The sequence below is a fragment of the Eleutherodactylus coqui genome, chromosome 1, assembly GCF_035609145.1.
Source record: "Eleutherodactylus coqui strain aEleCoq1 chromosome 1, aEleCoq1.hap1, whole genome shotgun sequence".
NCBI lineage: Eukaryota > Metazoa > Chordata > Amphibia > Anura > Eleutherodactylidae > Eleutherodactylus > Eleutherodactylus coqui.
Window position 1 is genome coordinate 420,547,129 of NC_089837.1, and position 13,127 is coordinate 420,560,255.

Below are 13,127 nucleotides of genomic sequence, written 5' to 3' on the forward strand. Positions count from 1 at the left end.
GTAAGTGGGAGTTTGGTTCGACCATATAAAAGATCCGATCTCAGAGGACATCTAAAAATGTCAAAAAGTTCTTCCTTTTGCAACCAGGTAGCCAATGCAGGGGAATGCCTCGTAAATCTACCTGTGGAGTCAAGATGCTTATCTGGGACTATGTTGAAATTGCCATAAATAACCAACCAGATTGCCTTGTTGACATTTACAAATTTGTTTCAATAATGCGTTTAAAAAGCGAATTTGTGAAATATTTGGGGCATATATTGACTATTGTCAGAGTCTCATTGATCTTACATATTAGAATTATAATTCTCACCTTAATATCTGTGATGCTATAAATTAGTTGGATGCTGACTATATTCTTAATAGCTATTTAACACTCCTTTTCTCAGAGTTAGCCATAAAGATGTGAGGGAAATTGTTGTCTGAGAATTTAGGAGGATTATGTTAGGCAAAATGGGTCTCTTGTAGACATCATAATCCTCTTCATTTAACTGACCAGTCCTGAGAAAAGTGATGAATATTTGGAAAGTTGAAGCCTTGCAAAAGGAGCATCTGTGAATAAGCCCCCCTTCTTGAGCAGGGCAAGCCCATTGTCTGGTTTTGCTATCACAAGAAATTTACCATCCTACTGACCATAAAGTTTATGGGGGATCCCCATCTGTAGGCTATTTTATTTTTCAGTAATGAGGAAGGAATTGAAAGGAACTTCTTTATGGCTTATATTGCAGATTGAGAAAGGTTGGTAAAGTTGGATATTTCCATACAGTTCTCAGAGTTTAACCTTCCTGGCAGCATCCATAAGGCCATGTTTAATGTTAAAGAAATGCAGACATGCAATCATATCCCTGGAAACTTCCCTAGGTAGTGCTTTAGATCTAGGTAGGTAGTTTGCGCTATCTATTAGAAGTTCTTTAGATTGACAGGTGAGAATTTCCAGAAAAAAATTTTTTCCATGCGTTTTGAGTTTTTTTTCCATGCATCTAAATGCGTGAAAAAAAATGCTCGTCTGACCGAGCCCTTAATTTTCAAACTTCTAACCTTTTCCTCTAACGAGTAGTGAACATCTAACATATTGTTATGTGCTTGGGTAATGTCTCCTATTCTGCTCTCTATGTGATCAACTTTTTTCCAGGGTTGTTTATGGGGAAATTTATTTTAACAGTAAAACAGATTTTGGTGCAGGGAGCCTCCTAAAGCAATGATCATTTCTTTAATAAATCTGATGCTGAATTATTGGCTGTTGGCATATTAATAAGAGTCTCCAATGGTACTGTAGATGTAGGTGAAAGAGGACCTGATGGTACTTGCTCATTTAACGTGGCCCTTTGTTCTTCAGGGCTGTTGGTATGAGACTGCAGTGGACTATCAAAGGATCCAACTGAAAGAGCTATCCCCAATGCGGCTCCTGGGCTTCTGACAGTGGGGATCAGAGAGAATAAGTCAGCACCCCATGCAGAACATTAGTATTGTTGTGAGATAAAGAGAAGGGCTGATGAGAGGACTCCCTCCCATTTCACCAGAGGAGCCATGGCTGCTAGCCGGAGAGGCACTGCTATATGGCCAGGTCATTTTTCTCCACCTCGTGCTATAGGCCGCGGGATGGAAAGAAGTCAGTCAGCCATTCTGGCTGCTCGCTTCCACGTTATAGTGTGAATTTCCAAGTGCCCTGAAGGTATAAGGCTGTAGTGTTCAATTAAGGGCTGCTTTTAGTTGCTGAAGGAGCTCTTCAGCACAGAGCTCAGTAAGAAGCATCCACCCTGTTCCACAGTGAGGCTACACCCCTATAAAGCATATCCTTTTTAACCTTTACTGCCCTTCTGCTGAATTCTTTTTTCTATCCCTGTGCTTTTTCCTGTCTAAGCTAAAGTCTGCTGATCCAGTAGACGGGATCAGCAGACTTTGCACAGGAGGCACGGCAGACTGATGCAGGTTTGGCACAGCAGACCCCGGACATGGCACAGCAGACTGTGAGGGATTTACTACAGCAGCTAGATGAGAAAGAGGCTGAGAATAACCCACTTTCCAAGTACTAAAGAAAGTATTAGGAGTGTGCCAGGTGTGTTTCAATAATATACATGCCAATTGACCTAATGAGTGTCAACTCACCTGGTGCACAATGGGTTGTCTTTGAAAATAAGTGCCCCACTGGCACGTGTTGACCGAGTCGGCGTATAGATAAGATCTTTAATCCACGATCCCCTGAACCAGAGAGACGCAGGAAAAACTCAAGCTTCCCGGAATGGGGCTTAAAGCAGACGTAGTAAAATGAAATATAAAAGAAAAGTATTTCCACGCTCGTGTGGATAAGATAAAAAGTAGTCGGTTTCTTCAAGGGTACTTCGTACGGTCTTTTAATGTCATTATGACATTAAAAGACCGTACGAAGTACCCTTGAAGAAACCGACTACTTTTTATCTTATCCACATGAGCGCGGAAATACTTTTCCTTTATATTTCATTTCACCACTTTCCAAGTACGCTTTCTAATGCGAACATCCACCCTGCTAAGTCCTTGGTACTAAGTATACTGCTGCCACAGCTCATCAACTTATCAATTTGGCAGGATAATTCATATAAATCTCAGACAGCATTTTGAAGGAACTGACAATCCTTAAAGGGGTTGTCCCGCGGCAGCAAGTGGGTCTATACACTTCTGTATGGCCATATTAATGCACTTTGTAATGTACATTGTGCATTAATTATGAGCCATACAGAAGTTTTAAAAGTTATTCACTTACCTGTTCCGTTGCTGGCGTCCTCGTCTCCATGGTTGCCGTCTAATTTTCGCCGTCTAATGGCCAAATTAGACGCGCTTGCGCAGTCCGGGTCTTCTGCTGTCTTCAATGGGGCCGCTCGTGCAGAATGCCGGCTCCGTGTAGCTCCGCCCCGTCACGTGCCGATTCCAGCCCATCAGGAGGCTGGAATCGGCAATGGACCGCACAGAAGTCCTGCGGTCCACAGAGAGAGAGGATCCCGGCGGCCATCTTCAGCAGGTGAGTATGAAGACGCCGGACCGCCGGGATTCGGGTAAGTACTACCCGGTTTGTTTTTTTAACCCCTGCATCGGGGTTGTCTCGCGCCGAACGGGGGGGGGTTTAAAAAAAAAAAAACCTGTTTCGGCGCGGGACAACCCCTTTAATTATTTGACTCTTGTTTGGCATTACCAGGAACCAAGACTTGACGTGACTGTTAGGGAATTGTGGTCTCTCGAGGCAACTGGGGTGAGGCAAGCAGAGATAAACAGGCAGGCAGAACGCCTAAGGATGGTAACTTAAATAATTCAAAGATCTGGAACAGAGCAATGAAAATAAAAGCAGGAAACTCCAAGAACAGGTGGAGAACCTGTCCAGAAAACACTGGAGCAGAACAGGTACATAGAACTAGGAACTCTGGACAACACTGACCAACAAGCAGGGGTAACAGGAAAGTGCACAAGTACATATAGGTATAGGTTAGCATGTAGAGCTGGTTAACTGCTAGTTCGCTGGATGAAACAGCCACCCAGGTTAAAGCCATATAAATGGTATAGTTCATAACAATTACCTGTTGCTTTTACTGTACACTGTCATCATTATTCCATAGTGTAGCACATAGATTGTCACTAGAGATGAGCAAGCATACTCGATAAGGCAAACTACTCCAGCGAGTAGTGCCTTTTTCGAGTACCTGCCCGCTCGTCTCTAAAGATTCGGGTGCCAGCAGGGGGCGGGAAGCGGCGGGGGAGAGCGGGGAGGAACGGAGGGGAGATCTCTCTCTCCCTCTCTCCCTCCCGCTCCTCCCCGCTCTCCCCCGCCACAACTCACATCTCACACGCGCCGGCAGCCAAATCTTTAGAGACGAGCGGGCAGGTACTAGAATAAGGCACTACTCACTCAAGTAGTTTGCCTTATCGAGTATGCTCGCTCATCTTTAATTGTCACCATTCATTTTAGTTTTTGTACCCAACTGGGCTCAAAATTTAATCTCACTGTCTCAGACACACACTAAGGTCAGTTTGAAAAGAAGCTAATTAACATATTAGTATGTTTCTGGAGTATGGATGCAGATTGGGAAGAACATACAAACTCCATACAAAGGTTATCCTTGGTTGGATTCAAAGAATACTAGTCCTACAAGGCAACAGTACTAACCCCCAGTCTGGACTTGCATTGTTTAACCCCTTGAGTGGCACGCCCGGAAAATTTCCGGGACGAGCTCCACTGCTCATAGTGACATAGCCCGGAAGATTTCCGGGCTATGTATCACTATGGGAGCTGCAGAGCACAATGCCACAAGCTGTGACAGTGTGCTCTGCCTGCACAGATCCACACAGAGCAGTGCAAGGGCTTTGAAAAACCAGCAGAAGATATTGCCGACATGTCGGCAACCTCCTGCTTTGTTTACAGGTTGCCATAGAGACCATGGGCTTGTCAGAAGCAAGCCGATGGTCTCTGTGGCAGGGAGAGCTGGTTGTTAGCTGTCAGAGGACAGCTAGGTACCAGCTCTTACAGCAGAGATCAGAGAAAACCTCCGATCTCTGCTGTGTTAACCCTTTACATGCTGCAGTCTATGTGACTGCAGCATGTAAAGGGCTGTCACTGCAGCATGTAAAGGGCTGTCACCATCAGACCCACGGAAAGTGGTCAGGGGGTCCTGATGGGTCCCTGTGGAAGTCCCCTAAAGGGCCAAAAATAAAAAAAAAGTTAAAAAAATTTTTTTTTTTTAAATTATAAAAAAAATAATAAAAACACTTGTCTCCCTTTACTTTGTAAAAAAATCAAAAATACAATCACACATGTGGTATCCATGCGTCGTAATGACCCAGAGAAGGAAGTTAATGCATTATTTAACCCCTTAATGACATGGCCCCTTTTTTTCTTTTTTCCCCATTTCTTTTTTTCCTCCCCCCTGTTTAAAAAATCACAACTTGTCCCGCAAAAAACAAGCCCTCATATCGCCATGTCAATGGAAAAATGAAAAAGTTATGGCTCTTGAGACGCAACTGCAAAATTAGTTGAAATTGAATGATTAGACCATTTTAAAAAACCTGCCCTGGTGGGCACGACAGGGTGGTAGGAAACCCGCCACTCAAGGGGTTAAAGGTTACTTGTAGCGTTGTGCAATTCGATGCCTATATTAAGTCTAATTTACAGTATATTCTTGATAAATGTTGGTCATTATTCAAATGTATGCACTTTATAATGGGATGTACATTGTCATGCTGTTTTGGCCTTTTTGTTCCCTAAGTTTGACCTCGGCTTTGATATAAAAATTTATGAGGATATTGAAGATTCGCTCCAAGCTACATATCTTAAACACAAAGGCCACTTCAGAAGTCGCCTTAGAATTTGGGGTGAGGTTAAAGGTTTCTACTTGTATGCTATTTAACCTTTCACAATTACTGTATGTTATAGAATCTGTTCTAAGCTATAACAAGGTTCCATTTACATTTTACTGCATGTAAATTCTGCTGGCTGAATGTGAGCTTGTTATTCCCTCCGTTAAACAAGTGTATTAAAATGACTTTGTAAAGTTTTTAGTCACACTATGTGCACTCCTTGAAGTTTGAACTACAACATTGGAGATTCAATTCAAAACCAAAATAGGAAAAGATCTCAAATGATATTTTGTCATTGAAATAAATAAAAAGAAAATGCACTTAACGGAGGTCTCCTTGCTACAGATATTCATGACATATCGTGAGAACATACCATTGATGTCCAACTGCTGTCAAACCGCTAATCACTGAAACACAGGAGAAGAGTGATGTAGCTAAGTTTGTATTATTGCCCTTCTGCCAGTACTACTCGGCTTTTTTGATATGCTGAATAGTTCGCAATTGATTATAATGGCTGTCACAATGGACAAACTAACATACTAATCAGTTATTATTACATATTCTACTACTGTAATATGCCACTAATGTCTGCAATGAGAGAAAAACACCCTAAACATACGTTGATGCATACTGTTCAGGTGTATAAGTACAGATCATTATAGCAGCTCTTTTAGGAGCTGATGACTTTACTGCTCATGGGTAGTGTCTGAGTGATATAACAAGATTAATAGAGAGATCAAATATACAGAGAGTAAAAACAAAATAAATATAGACCAGTAGGTACTTTATGAGTTGTTGTATAAAGTTTATATACATGACATTGGTATTTGCATGATGTTTGATTGTTGTCATACACTATCAAATCTGTTGGGATTTTCTGAAGCAAATCCATAGGGAATTCTACAATGGCAAATCTACACCATCTGGGTGCAGATTTGCTTATGGATTTGCACCTACTATACATTATTTACCATAATCCTCTTCTCCTCACTCCATACACCCTCTTGCCTGGTCCCTCACTGGTGTCCCCTGGCCTCCAGCATTGATGTCTCAACCTATGTAACTACTGCAGTCTTTGACTTGCTACAGCGATCACATGTCTACAATGATGCATCATTGATGGAGCGCAGGATGCAGAGGCAAGCGAAGGAGTGTGCAAGCCTCAGCATGAGAGCACGGAGATGGAAAAACTAAATAGATTTTTTTGAGTATTATTTTACCCTTTTTTTACAAGTGTCATTACCTGTAGAGTTTGCTGAGGATCCACAGTTTATCCTCTGAAAAATCTGCAACAATTGATATTTGTTTACATTTTGACTTCCCATTGCACACAACAAATCTGTGACAAATTTGTTGCATATACATACTACTGATTTAAAATCTGCACCATTGGTCAATTTATGCTGTGGATTTTCTAAGCAGCATGTGGATTAGATTTCCTGAAATCTCATCTATTCAGCTTGCAATAAATTATGTTGTGTATTTTCCACATTCATATCTGCATAAGAAAATATGCAGTATATGCCATGTGTAAACATACTCTAAAGAAGGTGAATATCCTTTACAGCAATATACTGTACATTGTTGCTTCATATAGCTATGAAAGAAACACATAAAATAAAGACAGTTGTCGGCAAGACAAATTGCCATAAAGCTATACAAAATGCAAGAATCTGACATACAATGTATAATTTAAGACCAAGCAGTTGAAGAAGTGAGAACAAATAAGTTGCAGAGGAATTAACACATATTCATTGTTTCATAAATTGTCATATCTACGACCAATAGAAACCTCTGAATTAGTATATGTTTTGTATAATTTTTATGGTGTACATCTAATGTAGCAGAAATATATTTTGTGAACAGAGCTTTACCCTCCTGAGATTCAATAGGTAAAGAATGCAGCACTGAAAATAATGATATATTTCGGATATCACCAAGTCTATACTATATTATCTATTCTTAAATGATTTGTATAGGATCTCCTCAAATCTCATATAATTAAGGCATTGTTGTTTTTTTTTTTGCAGTGTACAATGAGTAATTTATCAGTTTGGGTTTTGACTCATTCACACCATTAAGGCAATTAGAAAATTGTAATGGTCAGGCTTCATGTATATGGCCATATTGTTGTTCTGTACAGTCTCTGAATTGTATCTCAATAAGGCATTGATATGACACTTTAAGACTTTTACAGCATCCTACTGTTTAAAACCACTAGCAAAAAACTTGTGGTATACATCATCAGATTCCATAATGCTGCAGTCATTCTATGAGAGAATATCTCTGGCATACTATACAGTGCTGTAGAGCAGACTCAGGGCTTTGCCATGTGCATAAGTCCTAAGACACACCTTTGGATCCTTAGGGATTAATTTTAGATGCTTCCCAAGCTACCTAATGCGCTCATTGACAGAATAGATATATTTCTTTATATAATTAAACAATACAAAACGTCTAATATATAAGGAGTCTGCAGCTGATGTGGATGAATTATATCAGCATAAGGATTGCAAAACATGAGTAAATTTAAGAAGTGAAACTGAAGCTATAAATCTTATAGCTGTATGTGAAATATGATCACTTTCCAAACTATTATTTTACTCTTATATAATGTTCACATTAGTTCATTCCAGCCATGCACAAAAATTTCTCACAAGTTCGGTTGTTATTTCTGGTATTAAAAAATATGCATTTTGTTTTACTTTCTATGAGACAAAGTGTATCTTAGGTCAGTAGGTCCCAAATTGTTGGTCACAGTGCCTGGGGGTTCATGCAAAATAGCTGGAGGGGGTTACATATAGCTCATGCTAGTCATATGAATCTCAAACAAGCTGGAAAGTCCAGAAAACAAACCAAAACAAATTGGGCTACTGGATAATTGTATGACATATGTAAACTTCATTTTTAGAGATGAGCGAGCACCAAAATGCTCGGGTGCTCGTTGCTCGAGTTGAGCTTTCCGCGATGCTCGAGAGTTCGCTTCGAGTAACGAACCCCATTGAACTTAATGGGCGACTCGAGCATTTTTGTATATGACCGATGCTCGCTAAGGTTTTCATTTGTGCAAATCTGGAAAACCTACGAAAGTGATGGAAGAGACACAGAAATGGATAGGACAGGCGAGGGGCAACATGCAGGGCTGCATCTCAGGTTCCCAGGTCTCACTATTAAGCCACAATAGCGGCAAGAGTGGGGCCCCCCCACCAATTTTTACTTCGGAAAAACCCTCATTAGCAAGGCATACCTTAGCTAAGCACCACACTACCTCCAATCAAGCACAATCACTGCCTGCGGGAAACACCGCTGCCTCTTCTCCTGGGTTACATGCTGCCCACCCCCCCACCCCCCACCCCCGCACGACCAGGCATCCAATGGGGACTCCATGTGTCCACACACTACTCATTCTGTTTGGGTGTCGGATACCTCATCGACAACGTAACAGGTAAACCATCTGCACTCTGCACCCTACCCAAGTCTGTCAGTGTTTTGGGGACAGACAGGTAAAACACCTCAATGGGAAGTCTGTGTGCACCCACAACATGGGTGGCTAGAAGGAACCCACAGATGGTACATAAAGAAATCCCATTGCAGTGCCCCGGATAGCTGAGGTTATGTGAGAGGAAATACATGTTGGTTGCAGCCCACACGCCATGCCCTAGACATTTTGGTCTTTTTTTAAGTGCCAGGCAGGTACAACTCCACTGTGGCAAGTCTGTGTGCACCCGCAGCATGGGTGGCTAGCAGGAACCCACAGACATTATATAAGGAAATCCCATTGCAGTGCCCCGGATAGCTGAGGTTTCGTGAGAGGAAATACATGTTGGCTGCGGTTCACACGCCATGCTGTAGACATTCTGTTTTTGTTTTTTTTAAAGTGCCAGGCAGGTACAACTCCGCTATGGCAAGTCTGTGTGCATCCGCAGCATGGGTGGCTAGCAGGAACACACAGACAGTACATAAGAAATCCCATTGCAGTGCCCCGGATAGCTGAGGTTACGTGAGAGGAAATACATGTTGGCTGCAGCCCACACGCCATGCCCCAGATATTCTGTTTTTTTTTTAAAGTGCCAAGCAGGTACAACTCTGCTGTGGCACGTCTGTGTGCACTTGCAGCATGGGTGGCTAGCAGGAACACACAGACAGTACATAAAGAAATCCCATTGCAGTTCCCCCGGATAGCTGAAGTTACGTGAGAGGAAATACATGTTGGCTGCGGCCCACATACCATGCCCTAGACATTCTGTTTTGTTTTTTTTTAAAGTGCCAGGCAGGTACAACTCTGCTGTGGCAAGTCTGTGTGCACTTGCAGCATAGGTGGCTAGCAGGAACACACAGACGGTACATAAAGAAATCCCATTGCAGTGCCCCGGATAGCTGAAGTTGCGTGAGAGGAAAGACATGTTGGCCTCGGCACACAATCCATGCCCTAGTCAGCCTGGGTTTTTTTGGGGCCAGATTGGTAGAACACAGCGATGGGAAGACTTAGTGGACCCATAGTATACACAGACCCCTGTAATATTCCTGTAGCAAAGGTATAAGCTGACCCCAGGAACAGCTATGTTGCAGAAGTCTAGGGAGACCCCAGTAACATTTCTGTAGTAACAGTACAGACTGACCCCAGTAACATTTCATTAGCAGAAATATAGGCAGACCCTTGTAACATTTCTGTAACAGAAGTATAGGCAGACCCCTCTAACATTTACGTGCCAGAAGTATAGGCAGACCCCAGTAACATTTTAGTAGCAGAAGTATACGCAGACCACCTAGTAACATTTATGTAGCAGCAGTATTGCCAGACCCCTGTGACAGTTCTGTAGCAGCAGTATATGCAGACCTCTGTAACATTTATGTAGCAGTAGTATAGGCAGAGTCCAGTATTTGTAACATTTCAGTAGTAACAGTATAGACACACCCCAGTAACATTTTTGTAGTAGCAGTATAGGCAGACCCCTGTAACATTTGTGTTGCAGCAGTAGAGGCAGAGCCCTGTAACATTTCAATAGCAGGAGTATAGGCAGACCCCTGTAAAAATTTAAGTGGCAGCAGTATAGGCAGACCCCAGCACCATTTCTGTAGTAGAAGTATAGGCAGACCCCAGTAACATTTCTGAAGTAGCAGTATAGGCAGACCCCTGTAACATTTCTGTAGCAGCAGTATAGGCAACCCCTGTAAGATTTACGTGGCAGAAGTATAGGCAGACCCCTGTAACAGTTATGTAGCATCAGTATAGGCAGACCCCTGTAACATTTGTGTAGCAGCAGTATATGCAGACCCCTGTAACATTTTTAGTAGCAGCAATAGAGGCAGAGCCCAGTATTTGTTACATTTCAGTAGTAACAGTATAGACAGAACCCAGTAACATTTCTGTAGTCACAGTATATACTTGACAAAGACTCAGATTAGAAGGAGTTGAAACATCGTTTTTATGTGTGGGGAGGAATAAACCACCTTTTTACTGCATCATCACTGCTGCCTTCATCACTTCTCTATTGGATATTGCTTGATGGTCTGTGTTGGATCCAGACTAAGTGGGCTATTGCAGGATCCCTGTCTGACCCTTTTTGGATATAAGAACATGCTGTTGATCAACTCTTATATATGTAGTAGCAGTATAGACAGAGCCGAGTAACATTTCTGTAGTAACAGTATAGGCAGACCCCTGTAACATTTATGTAACAGCAGTATAGGCAGACCCCTGTAAGATTTACGTGGCAGAAGTATAGGCAGACCCCTGTAACAGTTATGGAGCAGCAGTATAGGCAGACCCCTGTAATATTTGTGTAGCAGCAGTATATGCAGACCCCAGTACCATTTCTGTAGAAGTAAAGGCAGAGCCCAGTATTTGTTACATTTCAGTAGTAACAGTATAGACAGAACCCAGTAACATTTCTGTAGTAACAGTATATACTTGACAAAGACTCAGATTAGAAGGAGTCAAAACATCGTTTTTTTGTGTGGGGAGGAATAAACCACCTTTTTACTGCATCATCACTGCTGCCTTCATCACTTCTTTATTGGATATTGCTTGATGGTCTGTGTTGGATCCAGACTAAGTGGGCTATTGCAGGATCCCTGTCTGACCCTTTTTGGATATAAGAACATGCTGTTGATCAACTCTTATATATGTAGTAACAGTATAGACAGAGCCGAGTAACATTTCTGTAGTAACAGTATAGGCAGACCCCTGTAACATTTATGTAGCAGCAGTTTAGGCAGACCCCTGTAACATTTCTGTAGCAGCAGTATAAGCAGACCCCTGAAACATTTATGTAGCAGAAGCATAGGCAGACCCCAGTACCATTTTTGTAGCAACAGTATAGGCAGACCCCAGTACCATTTCTGTAGAAGTAAAGGCAGACCCCAGTAACATGTCTGTCACCTCAGTATAAGCAGCCCCCTGTAACATTTATGTAGCAGAAGCATAGGCAGACCCCAGTACTATTTTTGTAGCAGCAGTATACGCAGACCCCTGTAACATTTCTGTAGTAACAGCATAGACAGATCCCAGTAACATTTCTGTAGCAGAAGTATAGGCAGACCCCAGTAACATCCTTGTGGCAGCAGTATAAGCAAAAACCTGTAACATTTATGTGGCAGAAGTATAGGCAACCCCTGTAACATTCAAGTGACAGCAATATAGGCAGACCCCTGTAACATGTAAGTCGCAGCAGTATAGGCAGACCCCTGTAACTTTCTTGTATCAGAAGTATAGGCAGGCAGACCCTAGCAAAATTTCTCTAGTAATAGTATAGGCAAACCTCTGAAACATTGGGATACCATGAGCGTAGGCGAAGGCCGGAAAAATTAGTTGCATAAGAGTGTAGGTGTGGGCCCAAAAAATTAGTGTACCAAGAGTACAAGTGTAACTTTGAAAAATGTATCAACGGAGAGGGCAGGTGAAACCGATAAACATTTTTTTTAAAGATACAGCTCACTGTTGCTTAATTTGTAACAGAGCCTGGAGGCAGCAGAGTTGAAAAAATTGTTTCATGTAACAGTCTCAACACTTTTGAAACTTGGAAAAATTGTAAAAACATTGGTAGATGTAGATGAGCCTTTTGGGCCACAGAAAAATCGTCCGTTCAGCGCGATGACATGTTGTTTCTGGAGGAGGAGTAGCAGGAGGAGGACTAATGTCAGAGACAGATTGACAAAGAGAAATACCCCGTTTTCCCAGTGATACAGAAGAGTGCTTTTATCTGCGGTTGCAGAGAAAAGATTCTTTAGGTTCCGCTGCTCTCCACTGGTGGAGAAGAGAAGTCTGGGGAAATCCAGGCTTTGTTCATCTTTATGAGTGTAAGCATGTCAGCTAATAGTGAGCCACTACAACTCCCAGCGGCCACGCAGTAAAATGCACACAGTCACAGGTAGCCCTAAGAAGGAGTTTTTTTTCTGACTTTTTTGAAAGAGCCAACAGCCTAGATAGCGTGTATATGTCTTTCCCTCTATCAGCGGCTGTGGCCTTACGCTGTGCGTGAAGTTGAGGGGACACACAGAGCGGTGTAAAAAATTACGCAATTATTGGCCTGCACTTACAGGTTCCCAGTGGTTATGTAACGCACACTGCAGGCCGAAAATATTATACGCCAGGCTGCAAAAAGGCCTAGCTGGCTAATAGTGAGCCACTACAACTCCCAGCGGCTACGCAGTAAAATGCACACCGTCACAGGTAGCCCTATGAAGGAGCTTTTTTGGGGTACTTGTTGACAGCATTCTACACTAGCACTGTCCCTGCCTCACCAGTACTCCCCCTATACTCTGTATAATTGACTGCAGACTGAGAACGCAATAGCCTGCACAGCCCAAGATGG